Source organism: Lichenostomus cassidix, chromosome W (genome assembly GCF_008360975.1).
Source record: "Lichenostomus cassidix isolate B80296 chromosome W, HeHo_3.0, whole genome shotgun sequence".
Taxonomy (NCBI): Eukaryota; Metazoa; Chordata; class Aves; order Passeriformes; family Meliphagidae; genus Lichenostomus; species Lichenostomus cassidix.
The window spans coordinates 7295588-7310842 of NC_139510.1; the positions used below are offsets into that span (position 1 = coordinate 7295588).

Genomic DNA, 15255 nt, shown 5'->3' on the forward strand with positions numbered 1-15255 from the left:
TCTCTAGAAATAATTTCTTCAACCGCAGGGGCTCATGGTTGGTTTCCACAAGTCTCCATGACCTAAACAGTCCAGGCTGTCACAGCCCCCTGCAGCTGGTCTCTTGAGCACTAGAACTTGCAGGCATGCACTGCAACAGATTTCCTTGGGCTGTCTGCCTGCACCTTAGCGCAAGCTTCTACCATGTCTGTGAGTGAAGGTTCCCCTGGTAGGGCATTTATAATCCTTCTACACTCCTCATTGGCATTGTGTCTTGCCATCGGTTTGCACAATATCTGTCTCAGTGTATCATCTTCCACCTGCTTTTCCAAGGCAGCTGCTAGCTTCTCTACAAAGGTCAGGAAAAGCTCAGATTGCCCCTGATGTATTTTTGAATACCGTGTTTGTTGGGCAGCCATCTCTATAGTTTTTGTGATGGCTCCCATACCAGGCCTTTGGGATTGCTCCAGAATCCGAGGATCCCAAGTAGCTTGGATGTTGGGGTTAGAGAAATGTCTTTTCCCCATAAGGACATCAACCCCAATCATGCACCTAGGGTCCTCAGGAGGCAATTGCATATTCTGCCTCACCTGTTTTTCAGCCATCCTTCTCCAATTATTCGCAAAAACTGCATATTGCATGGGGTGAAACAAGACTTGAGCCAAATGCGCAATATCGAATGGAGCAAGCAGATCACTATTTATCACTAATAATTTGCATAACATGTTGAGAAGAGAGGCCAAATTGAGCTATCTTTGAATAAAGATCGTTTCTCACTTTCCATGCAGTGACATCATGCCTGCTTTGATCATTCAAATTCGGGTCAGGCTTAAACACAAGAAAAGCCTGGACGTCTCCTTGCAGGAAGCTAGCATCACTTTGATCTGCTGTAGCAGCCAACGGGTCCCTTTCATGGTTCTCCCATCGTTTTGGCAACCCTAATCTCTCTATAAGTTCCCAATGTCCCATATCCAGCTCGCTCTGCTTTACTGATTCCCAGAAATGCAGGGAGTCCCATGGGTGTAATGGCTCCAAGCCATCCAGGTGTTTCCAAGGGTTGCTCAGAAGCAAGCGCTTCTTTTGCTGCCCTGCCACTGCAGCCTCTTGCGCAGGAGGAAGCACCTCGTCTAATTCGCTGTCTGAATCGTCAGAGTAGGGCTTGCTATCTGCAAGCCCTATCACAAATGACGGGGTCTGGCCGGACGCAGATACTGTGCTGAGAAACGGCACAGTCGTGGGGTTCAGGAAGGGGCAAGAGGATGGCGGCAATACAGGCAGGGCATTGGGCTTCCCCATCAAATTCACTGGCACAGCGTCAGTTAAAATCGCTTGCTGCATTGGCACAAAAGTGGCTGGGTCAACGCGCTGTGCTGAGGCTGTGTCTGCCACCAGAACTGTCGGAGGGACCGGTGCATCCTGTTTTTGTCCTGGACCCCTCCACACTCCCACTGCCATTTCCACTTTTCCCGCGGCGTGGAGCCCAGACACCTTCTGGGGTCTTAGGACAGGCACTTCCGGCCTGGTCCAGCCTGTGTGCTGGATGCCCCGTGAGCAGATCTCTACCAGATCTTGACAGAATCCTGCCACTTTGGCCAATAAATCCATTAAAAGCCGAGATGGAGGGGGCAAATCTGGCAGAGATCCAAAATCCTGCATCCCTGGTCTGCTGGGAGTCCGCGACGGCAGTGCCTTGGTGGCCATGTCGATCAAGTCGTTCTGGGCAGAAGCACCCGCTGCCAGAGATTTTCCTTCTGGTTCCCACATGGGCCACATCTGCAGCGTGGTCCAGCCAGCAGCCTGGATTTCCGAGTCCACAGCTGGGATGGATGAAACTGGGGTCTGTTGCTGCCCTGGCCGCGCCACTGCGGGCACGCAGCTTCTGCACTCTCAGTTCCTGCAGCCAGGGCAGTCCGCGCCATGGCTGGGAGCTGCCCCAGCGGCCCCGGTGGAGGGGGAGGGGCCATGCCATTCCGCAGGGGCAGCAGAATGCTCCCCACCACCACTGCATTGTGGTCCCCCAGTCCCCCTCCCTCTTCAGCATCTCTGCGAGCTGATCATTTGGAAGAGGGTAGGTGGGTGAAATATAATCATTTGGAGAATTATACTTGCACTTTGGGGACCCATCCGCTACTGTGGGATCTATCCGGGGTGGGGGTTTCTCAGTGCAGTCCTCGTCGATCAAAAAAATGGAGTCCAGACAGAGAGAAGCATTAAGTTCTGCAGTGTAAAATTCCTGCCCCCTTAACGCACCCCAGACCGATCGCCATGTCTGATGCAAAAGAATGTGTCCTGGAGTGAGGGTAATCCTGTGTATTCCCATATTGTTATTCGTATGCTCAAAAAATGTGGTCCTGCAGCTTTAACTGCATTCAGCCAATGGGAAGAGAGCGGGTTGTTTAAAACCCTTCCCCAGGCCTCTCTCCAGGGGAAGCGAGGCGGAGGAAAAGACACTCCTGGGACTAGTTGGCGGCTGCTGTCGACACTGCAAGTTTTTCCCTGGGGGTGCTTCTTCGTCATGTTCCTTTTTAGACCCTTTTCTCCCATTTGCTTTCTCGCCAAGAAAACCCAAGAAGCCCCGGAGCACGGCAGATGAGAATCCTCCAGGGAGCTACTGGAGCAACTCCGCCCAGCCCCCAGGGCCCCCGGAGAGGGGAAACTACACTTGAGATAAGGACACTGAAGCTTACCACCTGTTAACTCTTGTTTAATAACTCCTTTTCCCCTGTTTTCCCCTTCCCCTGTGCCTTGCAGGGCACTCTGTGTGTTTTGTTAAATAAATTGTTGGGTTTTTTCGTTTCATTTAAGAAATTCTGTTGTGAGTGGGGGGAAGGGAGGAGGTACCAAAGCCCTTGGCTTTTGGGGGAGGTGTTTGTTTGGAGCACTCCACCTAGAGAAATTTGTCTCCAATCTGAGACAATATTTGGCGCCCAACTTAAAGGGGCTTGAAAACTTGGTGCCCACCTTTTTTGAGGTTAGAGAAAGTGAAGAAAAGAAAACCTAATAATTGCATTCTGGTTTTGAACGCTTTGTATTAGATTACAGCTATCAGTAGTCACCATGTTGTTTGATGGGAGGTTGGTTGATGTGATACTGTCTGTTTGGCACATAGGCTTGTTTCCCTACCAACAGGTAGGGACAATTTTGTCCCTAATGTATAATTTTCGCTGATCAGGGACACGACTCCAGCTTGTTATAGTGATTTGCGTGATACTGACAATCTGTAAAAAAGTATTGGAGACAGTTAAAAATGTACATGCTCTGTTGCTGTCCTCTCCTAGTTTTAGTAGCTTGTTTTGGGGTTTTGTTTGCAATATTACCCAACCTGCTAGAAGAATAGAGGATGAAGCTTCCTGGCTCCTCACCTATTTCTTTCCCTGTAAATCTAGCATATCACCGTTTCAGAATATTCAGTTTCCCCTGGATGTTAAGGTGACCATTTTCCTGGTAGTACTGGTGCTTCACCTGGTAGTTTCCATGTATATGATGTTCAACCTTTCCAGAAAGAAGGCTGAGAAATCCAGAAGGGCTGAGCAGGGGCAGACACCTGACCGAGATGTGGGAAAATTTGAATGGTGTGGAGTATGGGAGGACATAGGTAAAACTTTAAAGAAATTCTCTGACCCAATAGACTGGGAATTTCCCCCTGGACAAATCCCCAGACCAGCTGAGGTGGGGAAGTATCTGAAAGAGAAGTGCAGAGACAACTGCAGTGCAATATGTTGGGCCCTGGCATATGCTTATCGTACACTGTCAGATACTATAGAACAGGAAGTCAGGGAGCCTAAGCCAGTAGCAGTTGCTCCTGTTACGAGAAGCAAGAAAACCCAAGTCAAGACTGATTGCCCATGTGACGATGGAGAGGGATCCTCAAGGTCAGCAGCTGAGTCAGAGGTCATTGTCGAATCCATAACTGTGAGAGACCTTCACAGCCTAAGAAAAGATTATGTCCAATGAGATGATGAATCTATAATTAGTTAGTCCATCTTTGGGATGCTGCAGGTGATGTTACACTTCTAGACACTACTGAAGTAAGGCATTTAGAGACTGTGTCACGTGACCCAGATATCAACCAAACTATACGAGATGGGACTGACTGTTGCAGCCTCTGGAGACAAGCTATCAGAGCTGCGAAGAGAAGATACCTATGCCTCGATGATCTCTATATACAACAAACCCCGTGGAGGACCATAGAACAAGGGATTCAACGCTTGAAAGAAATGGCGGTGGTAGAGATTGTCTTCCCAGAAGACATAGCAAACCCAGCCCTGCTTGTGGATCCAGATGGGGTAGAATGTACACCTGTGATGTGGAAGAAACTCGTACGGCTTGGGCCATCAGAGTATGCTTCTGCTTTAGCAATAATAAAGCGAGATGACAGTAATAAGACCGTGCGTGATATTGCAAAGGAGCTCCAAGCGTAATGAATGCAAGAATCTCAGCTGTGGAAACACATCTGCAGAAACTAGAAAATAAGATAGAGGAGAATCATGAGAAACCCACTAAGGAGATTAAAGAGGGCCTTCTCCAAATCTCAGCAGTACAGATCAGAGGTTCTGTTACCCCACGCAGACGCTCCTCAGCTAGGAGAACTGGATACACCCCTCAACGTGAGTTGTGGTATTTCCTGTGTGAAAATGGAGAAAACATGAGGAGGTGGGATGGGCAACCCACTACTGTCCTGGCATGACGAGTGCGTGAATTGAAGGAGGGCAAGACTCAGAGGGAGCTCCACCAGAAGAGAAGTAGCTCCAGTTAACATGTCCGATCCCCTCGAAGGAACCTCTAATACACATGCCCACTGATGTTAGAGGGGCCCTGCCTCTAGGCAGGTAGAGGCCAGGAAAAATCATATTTTTTAGACAGTGTGGATTCGGTGGCCTGGCACATCAGAGCCACAAGAATACAAGGCTTTAGTAGACACTGGTGCGCAGTGCACAATAATCCCATCGTGACATGTGGGAGCCGAACCTGTTTCTATTTCCGGCATGACAAGGAGATTACAGGACCTGACCCTGGTAAAAGCTGAAGTGAGCCTGACTGGAAAAGAGTGGAAAGAACATTCCATTGTGACTGGCCCAGAGGCCCCATGTATTCTGGGCATAGACTTCCTCTGAAATGGGTATTTCAAAGACCCAAAGGGACTCAAGTGGGCATTTGGGATAGCTGCTGTAGAGACAGAGGGCATAAAGCAATTGAACACCCTGCCTGGACTGTCAGAGAACCCATCTGCAGTAAGACTCCTGAAAGAGGAAGAGCAACAAGTACTGATTGCAACCTCGATCATGCATCGCTGACAGTACCGGACAACTCGTGATGCTGTGATTCCCATTCACAAACTAATCTGTAAGCTAGAGAGCCAAGGGGTGGTCAGCAAGACCCATTCACCCTTTAACAGCCCCATCTGGACTGTGCGAAAATCTGAAGGGGAATGGAGATTGAATATGGACTATCGTGCCCTGAATGACGTGACTACATCGTTGAGCGCTGCTGTGCCGGACATGTTGGAGCTCCAGTATGAGCTAGAGTCCAAGGCAGCCACTATTGACATTGCTAACGCATTTTTCTCCATTCCTCTGGCAGCAGAGTGCAGGCCTCAGTTTGCTTTTAACTAGAGGAGCATGCAATATACCTGGAAACGACTGCCCCAGGGGTAAAAACATAGTCCCACCATCTGCCATGGGCTGGTCCAGGCTGTGCTGGAAAGGGGTGAGGCTCCAGAACACTTGCAGTACATCGACGACATCATTGTGTGGAAGAACACGGCAGAAGTATTCGAGAAAGGAAAGAAAATCATCCAGATTCTCCTGGAAGCCGGTTTTGCCATCAAAAAGAGTAAAGTCAAGGGACCTGTCCGAGAGATCCAGTTCCTGGGAGTAAAGTGGCAAGACGGACGGCGTCAGATTCCCACTGAAGTCATCAATAAAATCACCGCAATGTCTCCACCAACCAACAAGAAGGAGATGCAAGCTTTCCTGAGAGCCATAGGCTTTTGGAGAATGCACATTCCTGAGTACAGCCAAATAGTGAGTCCTCTTTACCTGGTTACCCGTAAGAAAAATGATTTCCACTGGGGCCCTGAACAGCAGCAAGCTTTCACACAGATCAAGCAGGAGATTGCTCATGCTGTAGTCCTTGGCCCAGTCAGGACAGGACCAGAAGTAAAGAATGTGCTGTACTCTGCAGCTGGAAGCCATGGCCTGTCCTAGAGCCTTTGGCAGAAAGTGCCTGGTGAGACTCGGGGTCATCCACTGAGATTCTGGAGCCAAAGTTACAGAGGGTCTGAAGCCAATTACACCCCAACAGAGAAGGAAATCTTAGCAGCTTATGAAGGAGTCCAAGCTGCCTCAGATAATTGGCACAGTAGCACAACTCCTCCTGGCACCCCAACTACCAGTGCTGGTGTTAGCGTGGAAAACACATAATCACTGAATGATTATATGCAGGTGCCTTTATTCGAGCTCGGGAAGCCGGGGTGTAACATCTACCCAAATCTGGCTTCGCCATAGGTTTGAAACAAGTACAATTTTATACCTTTTCTTACAGAACAGTGATGTAATCATATGTTAATCATCAACTTATCATTGTTCCATTGTTTCCCCCCAAGCATGACTTTAAGCCCCCTTATCTCCCATAGTATTTCTGATTTATTTCACAGGTGCTAATCCGCATGATTTCACTAAAACAATCCCCATTCTCTAAGCAATCTTTGTGATCATGTCGCTGAGCCCTGTACATGCAGTGCTACCTACCCTGTTCCTAAAGCCTATGTTTAACTAGCATTTTAACCCAATGTTAACATTCCCCCCTAACGAGATGCAGCGCGAGGGTAACTCACAGGCAGTCTCAATATGAGATATAAAGTAAGCTCCATTTTATTTCACTAAACGAGAGACTTATATACTGTTACAGAAGTTTCTATTCATAGATACATACGCACACCTGCAGCTGTTCTCACACACTCAGGGATCCTCCTGCTAACTCCCTTATTCCTTTCTCATAACACTCCTGACTCCTAATCTTTCTCATGGCATTCTTCCCACAAAACATTCTCAGGCAAACAACCACTGCAGCTTGTCGGAATTTCACTGAGGCCTGGGAATACTGAAGCCTTGCTCAGCCCTGTTCGGTTAGCATGAGTTTTGCTGGAAAACTGCGTTTTCCAACACGTTAGCGTGGAAAACACATAATCACGGAATGATTATATGCAGGTGCCTTTATTCGAGCTCGGGAAGCCGGGGTGTAACATCTACCCAAATCTGGCTTCGCCATAGGTTTGAAACAAGTACAATTTTATACCTTTCCTTACAGAACAGTGATGTAATCATATGTTAATCATCAACTTACCATTGTTCCATTGTTTCCCCCCAAGCATGACTTTAAGCCCCCTTATCTCCCATAGTATTTCTGATTTATTTCACAGGTGCTAATCCGCATGATTTCACTAAAACAATCCCCATTCTCTAAGCAATCTTCGTGATCATGTCGCTGAGTCCTGTACATGCAGTGCCTACCTATCCTGTTCCTAAAGCCTATTTTTAACTAACATTTTAACCCAATGTTAACATTCCCCCCTTTGAAAGCATTTTCACTTTATAGGTGTGAATGCTTTCACTTGATATAGTCCTTTATAGTGGATGCTCGTCTCCGAATTCAGGGTTGTCATGAGCATTGTTATAGATGCTGTTGTGGACCGGAGAATCCGCAGGTGATGGACGTGGATCCTTGTTTCGTGTCAGTGCCCTCATTATTCTTCGGTTCCAGGATGTCTTTCTCCGTATCTCTCTTTTCAGTATGCTGTAGATTACCCAAAGTACTAAAAACATAACTAATTAGATTATTAAATTTTCAATAATAGATTTAATCCATGAACTCACATTCCAACCCAACCCCTTGAAGATTTTATCTAACCAACTTGTAGTCAAATCCTTTTGTTCATCCTGTGCTCCGTACTCTATTTGTCATGTTCTACATCTGCAGTTACATTTGGGATATGGATGCAACAATGATCAACTTGTCCCCTTAGAAACCCACACACTCCATGTTCTTTCAGGAGTAACATATCTAAAGCCAATTGATTTCATAAAGTCATTTTGGTAGCAGTTTGTAATTGCATGTTTAGTTCTTTGAATCCTTCCCGAGTAATTCTTGCTAACCTCTCTACCTGACCTGTAAGTCTGTACATCATTTCTCTGTTTCGGTAGTTTGCTATAGGGCCAAACAGAGATTCTAGAGTCCACCCAGATTCTACTCCACCAGAGGGCTCTTGCCAAGTTTCATCCTGATTTTCATTATCTGAAACCTCTCGCCTTTTTCTTATTTGCAAAAGTTCACGTTTTCCCATTGAATGGGGACTTTTCCAGATTGGACATAAAGTAGGGAGGCCCAGAGTAAATTCTTTTACTTTTCCATCTACAGGCAGGTGGGTTGTCCAGATACCATCACTCGTTCCCCAAACAAATTGTCCTGGGCTCTTGATTGTGCTTCTACTACATCCTATTTTTATTCTATAATTTACATTACCCTGTTTATGTTTGATTCTTTTACAGGCACAATCAATTCGCATAGCAGCCGCCAGTGATGGTACTTGTTTCATCTCTACATCATCAGACATGCAATCATAGGTTTTATTACATGCCCACCAACTTACCTCATCTGCCTGCACTCTGCTGCTGGTGGCAGTGTTTATTACTGCTGGATCAGTGCCATCTTCAGGGCCTGTCCATTTTAGGCACCAAGGAGTGTTTGCCATATATTTAAATTTTGAAGTATACTCAGGGACCATGCACTGTCCCAGGGTTACATCCTATCCTTTCTATCCTTTGCTTCACATTTCCATATCAGGGTGGTCTTTGTGACATTTTCTGTGACCTTTTGATAGTGTGGCAAGAAGCATTGCCATTTGGCAAGGTTTGATCTTCAACCCACCACTCTAGATTTTGTCCCACTTTCTCATTACTTAAAAGATAGTCCTTTTGGTCAAGTACTGCATCCAACCATAACCTGTTATATTCCAAGTTACTTTAACTTTCTGCCTGGACTCGGGTACTTGTTTACATACAATTATTTTATTGTCCAGAATTTCAGGTAATTTTGATGTGATAATTTCCCAGTTTACTGGGTCTCCTGCTGCCTTTGGTATTGGCAGACAGGCAGTTATTCTACTGATGTTTTGCATTTTGGCATAATCTTTAACTAACCCAATCATCGCATTCTCAGCCCAAATTTCATTGGAAACTTTTATCACTTGTGTTTTTGCCTGTACCTCTCTCTTCATTCTAGAATGAAGAGTGGTTAGTTGATTATCCTGCATTCCATATCCTCAAGCAATATCACTCCCAATTAATATCCATAAAATGAGCATCGGCACAGGTACTAAGATCATTTTAAACAGTTAAACCCATCTTATCTGCAATTTCATCAGTCCCGGGGTTGTGTAGCCCACAGTCTCGGATGGATCTTCTTCACTCATGTGTAGTGTATCCAAGGATCCGCTCCAGCCACCTTGACTGCTGTGAAAGTGGTCAGCAGCACCTGATGGGGTCCACTCCATCCACGCCACCTCTCCTTTAAAGGTTCTTCATCTCCAGGGAGAATATCATGGACTGGATTCTCGTGAGCCAGTGGCCTATTCCACACGAGCGTGCTCCAAAGCTGTGCTAAGGTTTTCCCGAGAGATAGAACATGATTATATATTTCCTGTTTTCCTGCAAGATGTATATTCGGGTTTCGTTCAGGAGATTTGAATGGTTTCCCATATACTATTTCAAAGGGACTGACTGACATTCCACTCCTAGGCTTTACCCCAGTCCTTAAAAGTGCTCTTGGTAGGGCTTGTGGCCACTGTAACTTGGCCTCCTGACATATTTTACTGATTTGCCCTTTAGTGTTTGGTTCATCCTCTCTACTTGTCCACTAGATTGTGGTTCCCATGGTGTGTGGAGGTCCCAAGCTATTCCCAGTAGCATGCTCACTTCCTTTACCACTGTAGCTATAAAGTGTGGTCCTCTATCTGAAGATACCCGTAACAGCACTCCAAATCTGGGAATGATTTCATGTAGCAGCCACTTCACTGTCTCTTTGGCTTGGTTGGTGCGACAGGGAAGGGCTTCTGGCCATCTTGAAAATGTGTCAACCCCCACCAGCAGGTATTTGTACCCTCGAATTCTTGGTAACTCTACAAAATCTACCTGCCAATAATCTCCTGGTTCTATACTTACCTGAATTTTTCCTAGCTGTGCCTGCCGTCTAGCCACTGGGTTGTTCCTCAGGCAAATTTCACATTTTGACACTATTGATTTGGCCATTGTTAACATTCGTACCAAGACTACATTTTGTTTTAGCCATTTCGCCAATGCTTCTGCACCCCAATGACATTCATTATGTTTAATTTGCAGAATTTCTCTCATTATCAAGGGGGGTAGGACTATCTGTCCTTGTGCAGTAACATACCACCCTCTGAATTCTTTTATGCATTCAGCAAATGTCCCAGTTTCTCGTCTTCTGTTGAATATTTTGGTTCTGAAGGTAAATTGAATTGAGACACCTTTAGCTTCATAGGTATCAATGCCATTGCTATTTGCACATCTCAAGCAACCTCTCAGGCTGTCCAGTCCACCTTCCGATTTCCCTCACAGATTTTGGAGCTTCCTGATTGGTGTGCTTTACAGTGCATAATTGCCACTTGCTCAGGTTTTTGTACTGCTTTTATCAACTGCAGAATTGCATCTTGATGTTTAATATATGCCCCTTGAGAGGGCAGCAACCCTCTTTCTTCCCATAGTGCCCCATGTTCCAAATGCATATTTTGAATCAGTCCAAATATTTACCTTCTTTCCTTCACTCAATTCTAGTGCTCTGGTTAAGGCAATCAATTCTGCTCTCTGGGCAGATGTGTTTGGTGATAATGCTTTGGTCTCTACTACTGTGCTGATTGTTGTTACCACATATCCAGCGTATCTGGTTCTATTCTCCACGAAGCTGCTTCCATCCGTGAAGAATTCCCACTCTGGTTGTTCCAGCAGAACATCTTTCAGGTCTTCTCTCGCTGAGTAGGTGTACTCTATTACTTCCACACAGTCATGTTCCAGTGGGCCTTCCTTAGGTGTGGTGCCTAGAAACAGAGCTGGATTCAAAAGGTTAGTTGTTTTTAGTGTGACATCATCGTGCTCGGTTAGGATTGCCAGGAATTTTATCATCCTGCTTGGGGTTGGCCAGTGGCCCCCCTTTTGCACTACGACAGTGGTCACCATGTGTGGCACATAGACATCTGTGTGTTTTCCCATCGTGCACTTCCTGGCCCCCTGTATCAATAACACAGTGGCTGCAACTGCCTGCAGACATGCAGGCCATCCGGCACTTATGTTGTCAAGCTATTTGGAGAAGTAGCTGTATTGCTTTGAAAACAAACCAGTGGGAGATCACAAATCAAGATTGAAAGTAAAAATAAGTGAAATAATACAAGGAAAAGCACTGACAAATTCAGATACAACCTGACACCTTGTTGGGGTGGTGGTAGTAGTCCAACTGAAGTAGTTCAGATCAAGCAGTGATCCTGTGAAGGTCTGGTCTCCAGCTGAAGGTCCAGTGATAGCTCTGGTCCTCTGGGAACCCAGTAGACAGGGCTAGCTCAGGCAGTTCCAAGGCCAGGTTATATCCAGGTGGGAACACCTGGCTCCTCCCTCCTGGGCAGAGCATCTCACAGTGGGATGAGATAAGTCCATGAGTCATGCGGTGTGTCCCTGATGGCCCATTGCCTGTCATCAGGGGTGGATCATTTGCAGGTGATAGCAGCTAACGGCCCACAGCTGGTGGTAATAGAATACTTAAATACATCTATATTGCAACTTAGGACAGTAGCCTTTTCCAGCTCCCCAGTCATTGGGTCAGGACCCCCAGTGCCAAGCGTTGCCTTTCATGCACAAACAGCTAAAAGTCTTTAGTCAGATCGGCAAACCGAGCGCCGGGGCAGTTGTCAGTGCTTCTTTCAGTTTCAGGAAAGCTTCTCTCTGTGCTTTGCCCCAGCTGAACGGCTGCGTCCTCTGAGCTTCGTGCAGTGGTTTGGCAATTAGCCCAAAGTGCATGATCCGCAGGCGGCACCATTCTGCTATGCCGAGGAGGACTCGCAGCTCATGGAGATTCTGGGGCTCTGGAATAGCACAAATAGCTTAGACATGGTTAGTACTTAATTTTCTCTGCCCTTGTGAGATTTCACATCCCAGGTAAATTACAGTCTGTTGTGCAATTTGTGCCTTTTCCCTGGACACTTGGTATGCTCCCATGCCCAGTGAGTTTAAAATCTCAATTGTTACCTTTATGCAGGTTTCCTTTTCTTCTGTTGCTATCAGCATATCATCAACCTACTGTAGCAGGAGGTATTGGTTTTTTTTGGTACTTGCCCCTCTTTGGTCCAGATCTCCAGGTCCTTTGCCAGTTGGTTTCCAAATAAGGTGGGGGAGTTCTTGTACCCCATGGGAAGCCGAGTCCACGTGTGCTGGGTCTTCCTTCCATTCTCTGGATTTTCCCATTCAAAAATGAACAGCTTCCTACTTTTTGTCAAGGGGTATGCAGAAAGGCATCTTTTAAGTCAATTATGGTAAACCACTTATAAAACTCTTTTACGAATGTTAACAATGCATCAGGGTTAGCAATTACTGGATAAATGTCTTTGGTTATTTCATTTATTGCCCTTAGATCCTGTACTAGCTTGTAATCTCCATTGGGTTTCTTTTACTGGGAATATTGGGATATTATACTCTAATTTGCACTCTGCCAGAATTTAATATTTTAGGAATTTATCAGCAGTCTTTGCTATACCATGCCTCCGGTATTGTTTTACCTGCACGGTTTTTCCTTCCTCTTTTAACTCTACATGTACTGGCTGTGCCAACTTAGATTTTCCAGGTATATCCGTCTCCCATACTGAGGGAATTACGGCATTCTCCACCTCCTCTGAGATTGCAGAGGCTGGTTTCTCTTTTATCATTAAGATTTTTTTTTTCTCCTTTTTTCCTCTCCTTTTTCTTTTTCTCTTTTTTTCTTTTTTTCTTTTTTTTTTTTTTTCACTCCAGAATTTTCATTAATAACTCACCATTCTCAAAAGTTACCACTGCTTCCAATTTTGCCAGTAAAACATGCGACATATAAAAATTCTTGAGTCAATACTTCGTTTCCAAAACACAGGTCGAGGGTTGCGGAAATGGCCATTTTCCTCCTTCTCTGTGGCCCAACTATTGTGGTAGATTTATCTGTCCTTCTAGATCATTTAAAACTGAATATGTGCCCCCCCTGTTGATTAAAAAATCCCACCGCTCTTCTCCTAACGTTGAAGTCACCAGCGCTTGCTGGGTCACAGCACCCTTGGCAACCTCTTGGAGCTGATCATTCCAGTGAAACCGGTTGGTATACCTGTATTTCCAATGACAAATGGCACATTCGTCAAAAGCTAATGGCCTCCTCCCCCCAACCCCTTCCAAACTGCTTGCCATACTCTGTATGACTGCCAAGAATTGCCGCTGCTGGCTTGTGGCTCTTCTATTGTTATAAACTTTCCAAGCTATTTCAAGTAATTTGTCCAGATTTCTTAACTTTTCCCCTTCCAATTCCTGTAACCTTTTTCTCGGTTTTTTGTTTGTTCATTTTTCCCTTTTTTTATTTTTCCTTTTTCCTTTTTTTTTTTTTTCTTTTTTTTCTGTAACTCTAAGTACCATCTCTCTGAGTTTTCATAATCATTTTCACTACCCTGGCAACTTTATCAGGGTTTTTCTCTGAAGTTCCAGCTGACTGTTTCCATATAACCAAACCTCCTAACATATACCGATCTGTCCACCCCCCACCCCTTGTCTTAAAATTACAATTTTCTTTTGCTTACCAAGTCTTGGCAGACTCTTTCCTGCCCTGGAACAGGTCCAATGGTCTATGGGTCCACCACCACCACCCCCACCGCTGTCCAGTCCCCCAGCACCCCCTCCCCCACACCCCTGTACCGGAACCAAAACGCGGCCATCCACGGGCAAGGGTAAAAAGGGGCTGCCACAAGCAGGTGAAGAGGGCACGGATGGCAGAGGGGGACATCCCCAGGGAGGTGTAGGTGGGAAAGGTGGGCACCCCCGAGAAGGTGTAGGCGGTGTAGAGTCAGACCCTGTAGGAACCACTAGTAAATCACTTTCCAATGTATATTTCTGATGTAAACTCTCATTCAATGCCAAGAGCTCCAAACAATAGTTCCCTTCAACGCAAGCCAGACATTTATCATTGCAAACCACCACAGCAACCAAACCACCCTCCAACAGCCACTCTGGGTTTTCTTGCAAACAGAAAAACAAATCAACATACAGAACTTCATCTAATTTTTCCTTATGCTTACAAAACAACAACAAAGGAGAAATCAGGTCAGATTGAAAAGAACCATTTTCAGGCCACCTCCTTCCAGCCTGCAAAATATACGTTGGCCACCGAGAGTTACAATACTCAATGAGCGTATCTTTACGCAATCCTTGGCCAAAATTACCTTGCTTCCAATGTGCTAACAAGCACCCCAAAGGAGAATTACGAGATATGGGAGCATAGCCACCCACAATCCCTTTAAGCTTCTCCATTTCCACTTGCCGACCCTGCAATGCTTTCGCAATTGTCTTACGGACGGCGCCCGGGCATACCACTAGGAATTCCTTAGCCCAACCAAGCGTAGCTTTCGCTGCGTCTTACTGGCAGGCAACCAAACCACCATTAAAAGGCACCTTACCTTCTCCAGGGGACGTTGTGAGCGGCGGAGGGTCGCGGCGCGATGGGCTCCCCGAGAATCCCTCGGTGCCGGCTGGAGCGTGATCAGGTCGCGGGGTCCTCAGCAGCGCTCACAGGGTCCCATCTGGGTCGCCAAAATGTTAGCGTGGAAAACACATAATCACGGAATGATTATATGCAGGTGCCTTTATTCGAGCTCGGGAAGCCGGGGTGTAACATCTACCCAAATCTGGCTTCGCCATAGGTTTGAAACAAGTACAATTTTATACCTTTCCTTACAGAACAGTGATGTAATCATATGTTAATCATCAACTTACCATTGTTCCATTGTTTCCCCCCAAGCATGACTTTAAGCCCCCTTATCTCCCATAGTATTTCTGATTTATTTCACAGGTGCTAATCCGCATGATTTCACTAAAACAATCCCCATTCTCTAAGCAATCTTCGTGATCATGTCGCTGAGTCCTGTACATGCAGTGCCTACCTATCCTGTTCCTAAAGCCTATTTTTAACTAACATTTTAACCCAATGTTAACT

The 15255-nt window shown here is 45.9% G+C and overlaps 1 long non-coding RNA gene across 1 annotated transcript in view; it reads left to right on the top strand.

Annotated features, from left to right (window-relative positions):
- The window catches only part of LOC146425414 (uncharacterized), a 442571-nt gene that overhangs the window by 244308 nt on the left and 183008 nt on the right, over positions 1–15255 (top strand). The gene's annotated exons all lie outside the window — the stretch shown is intronic.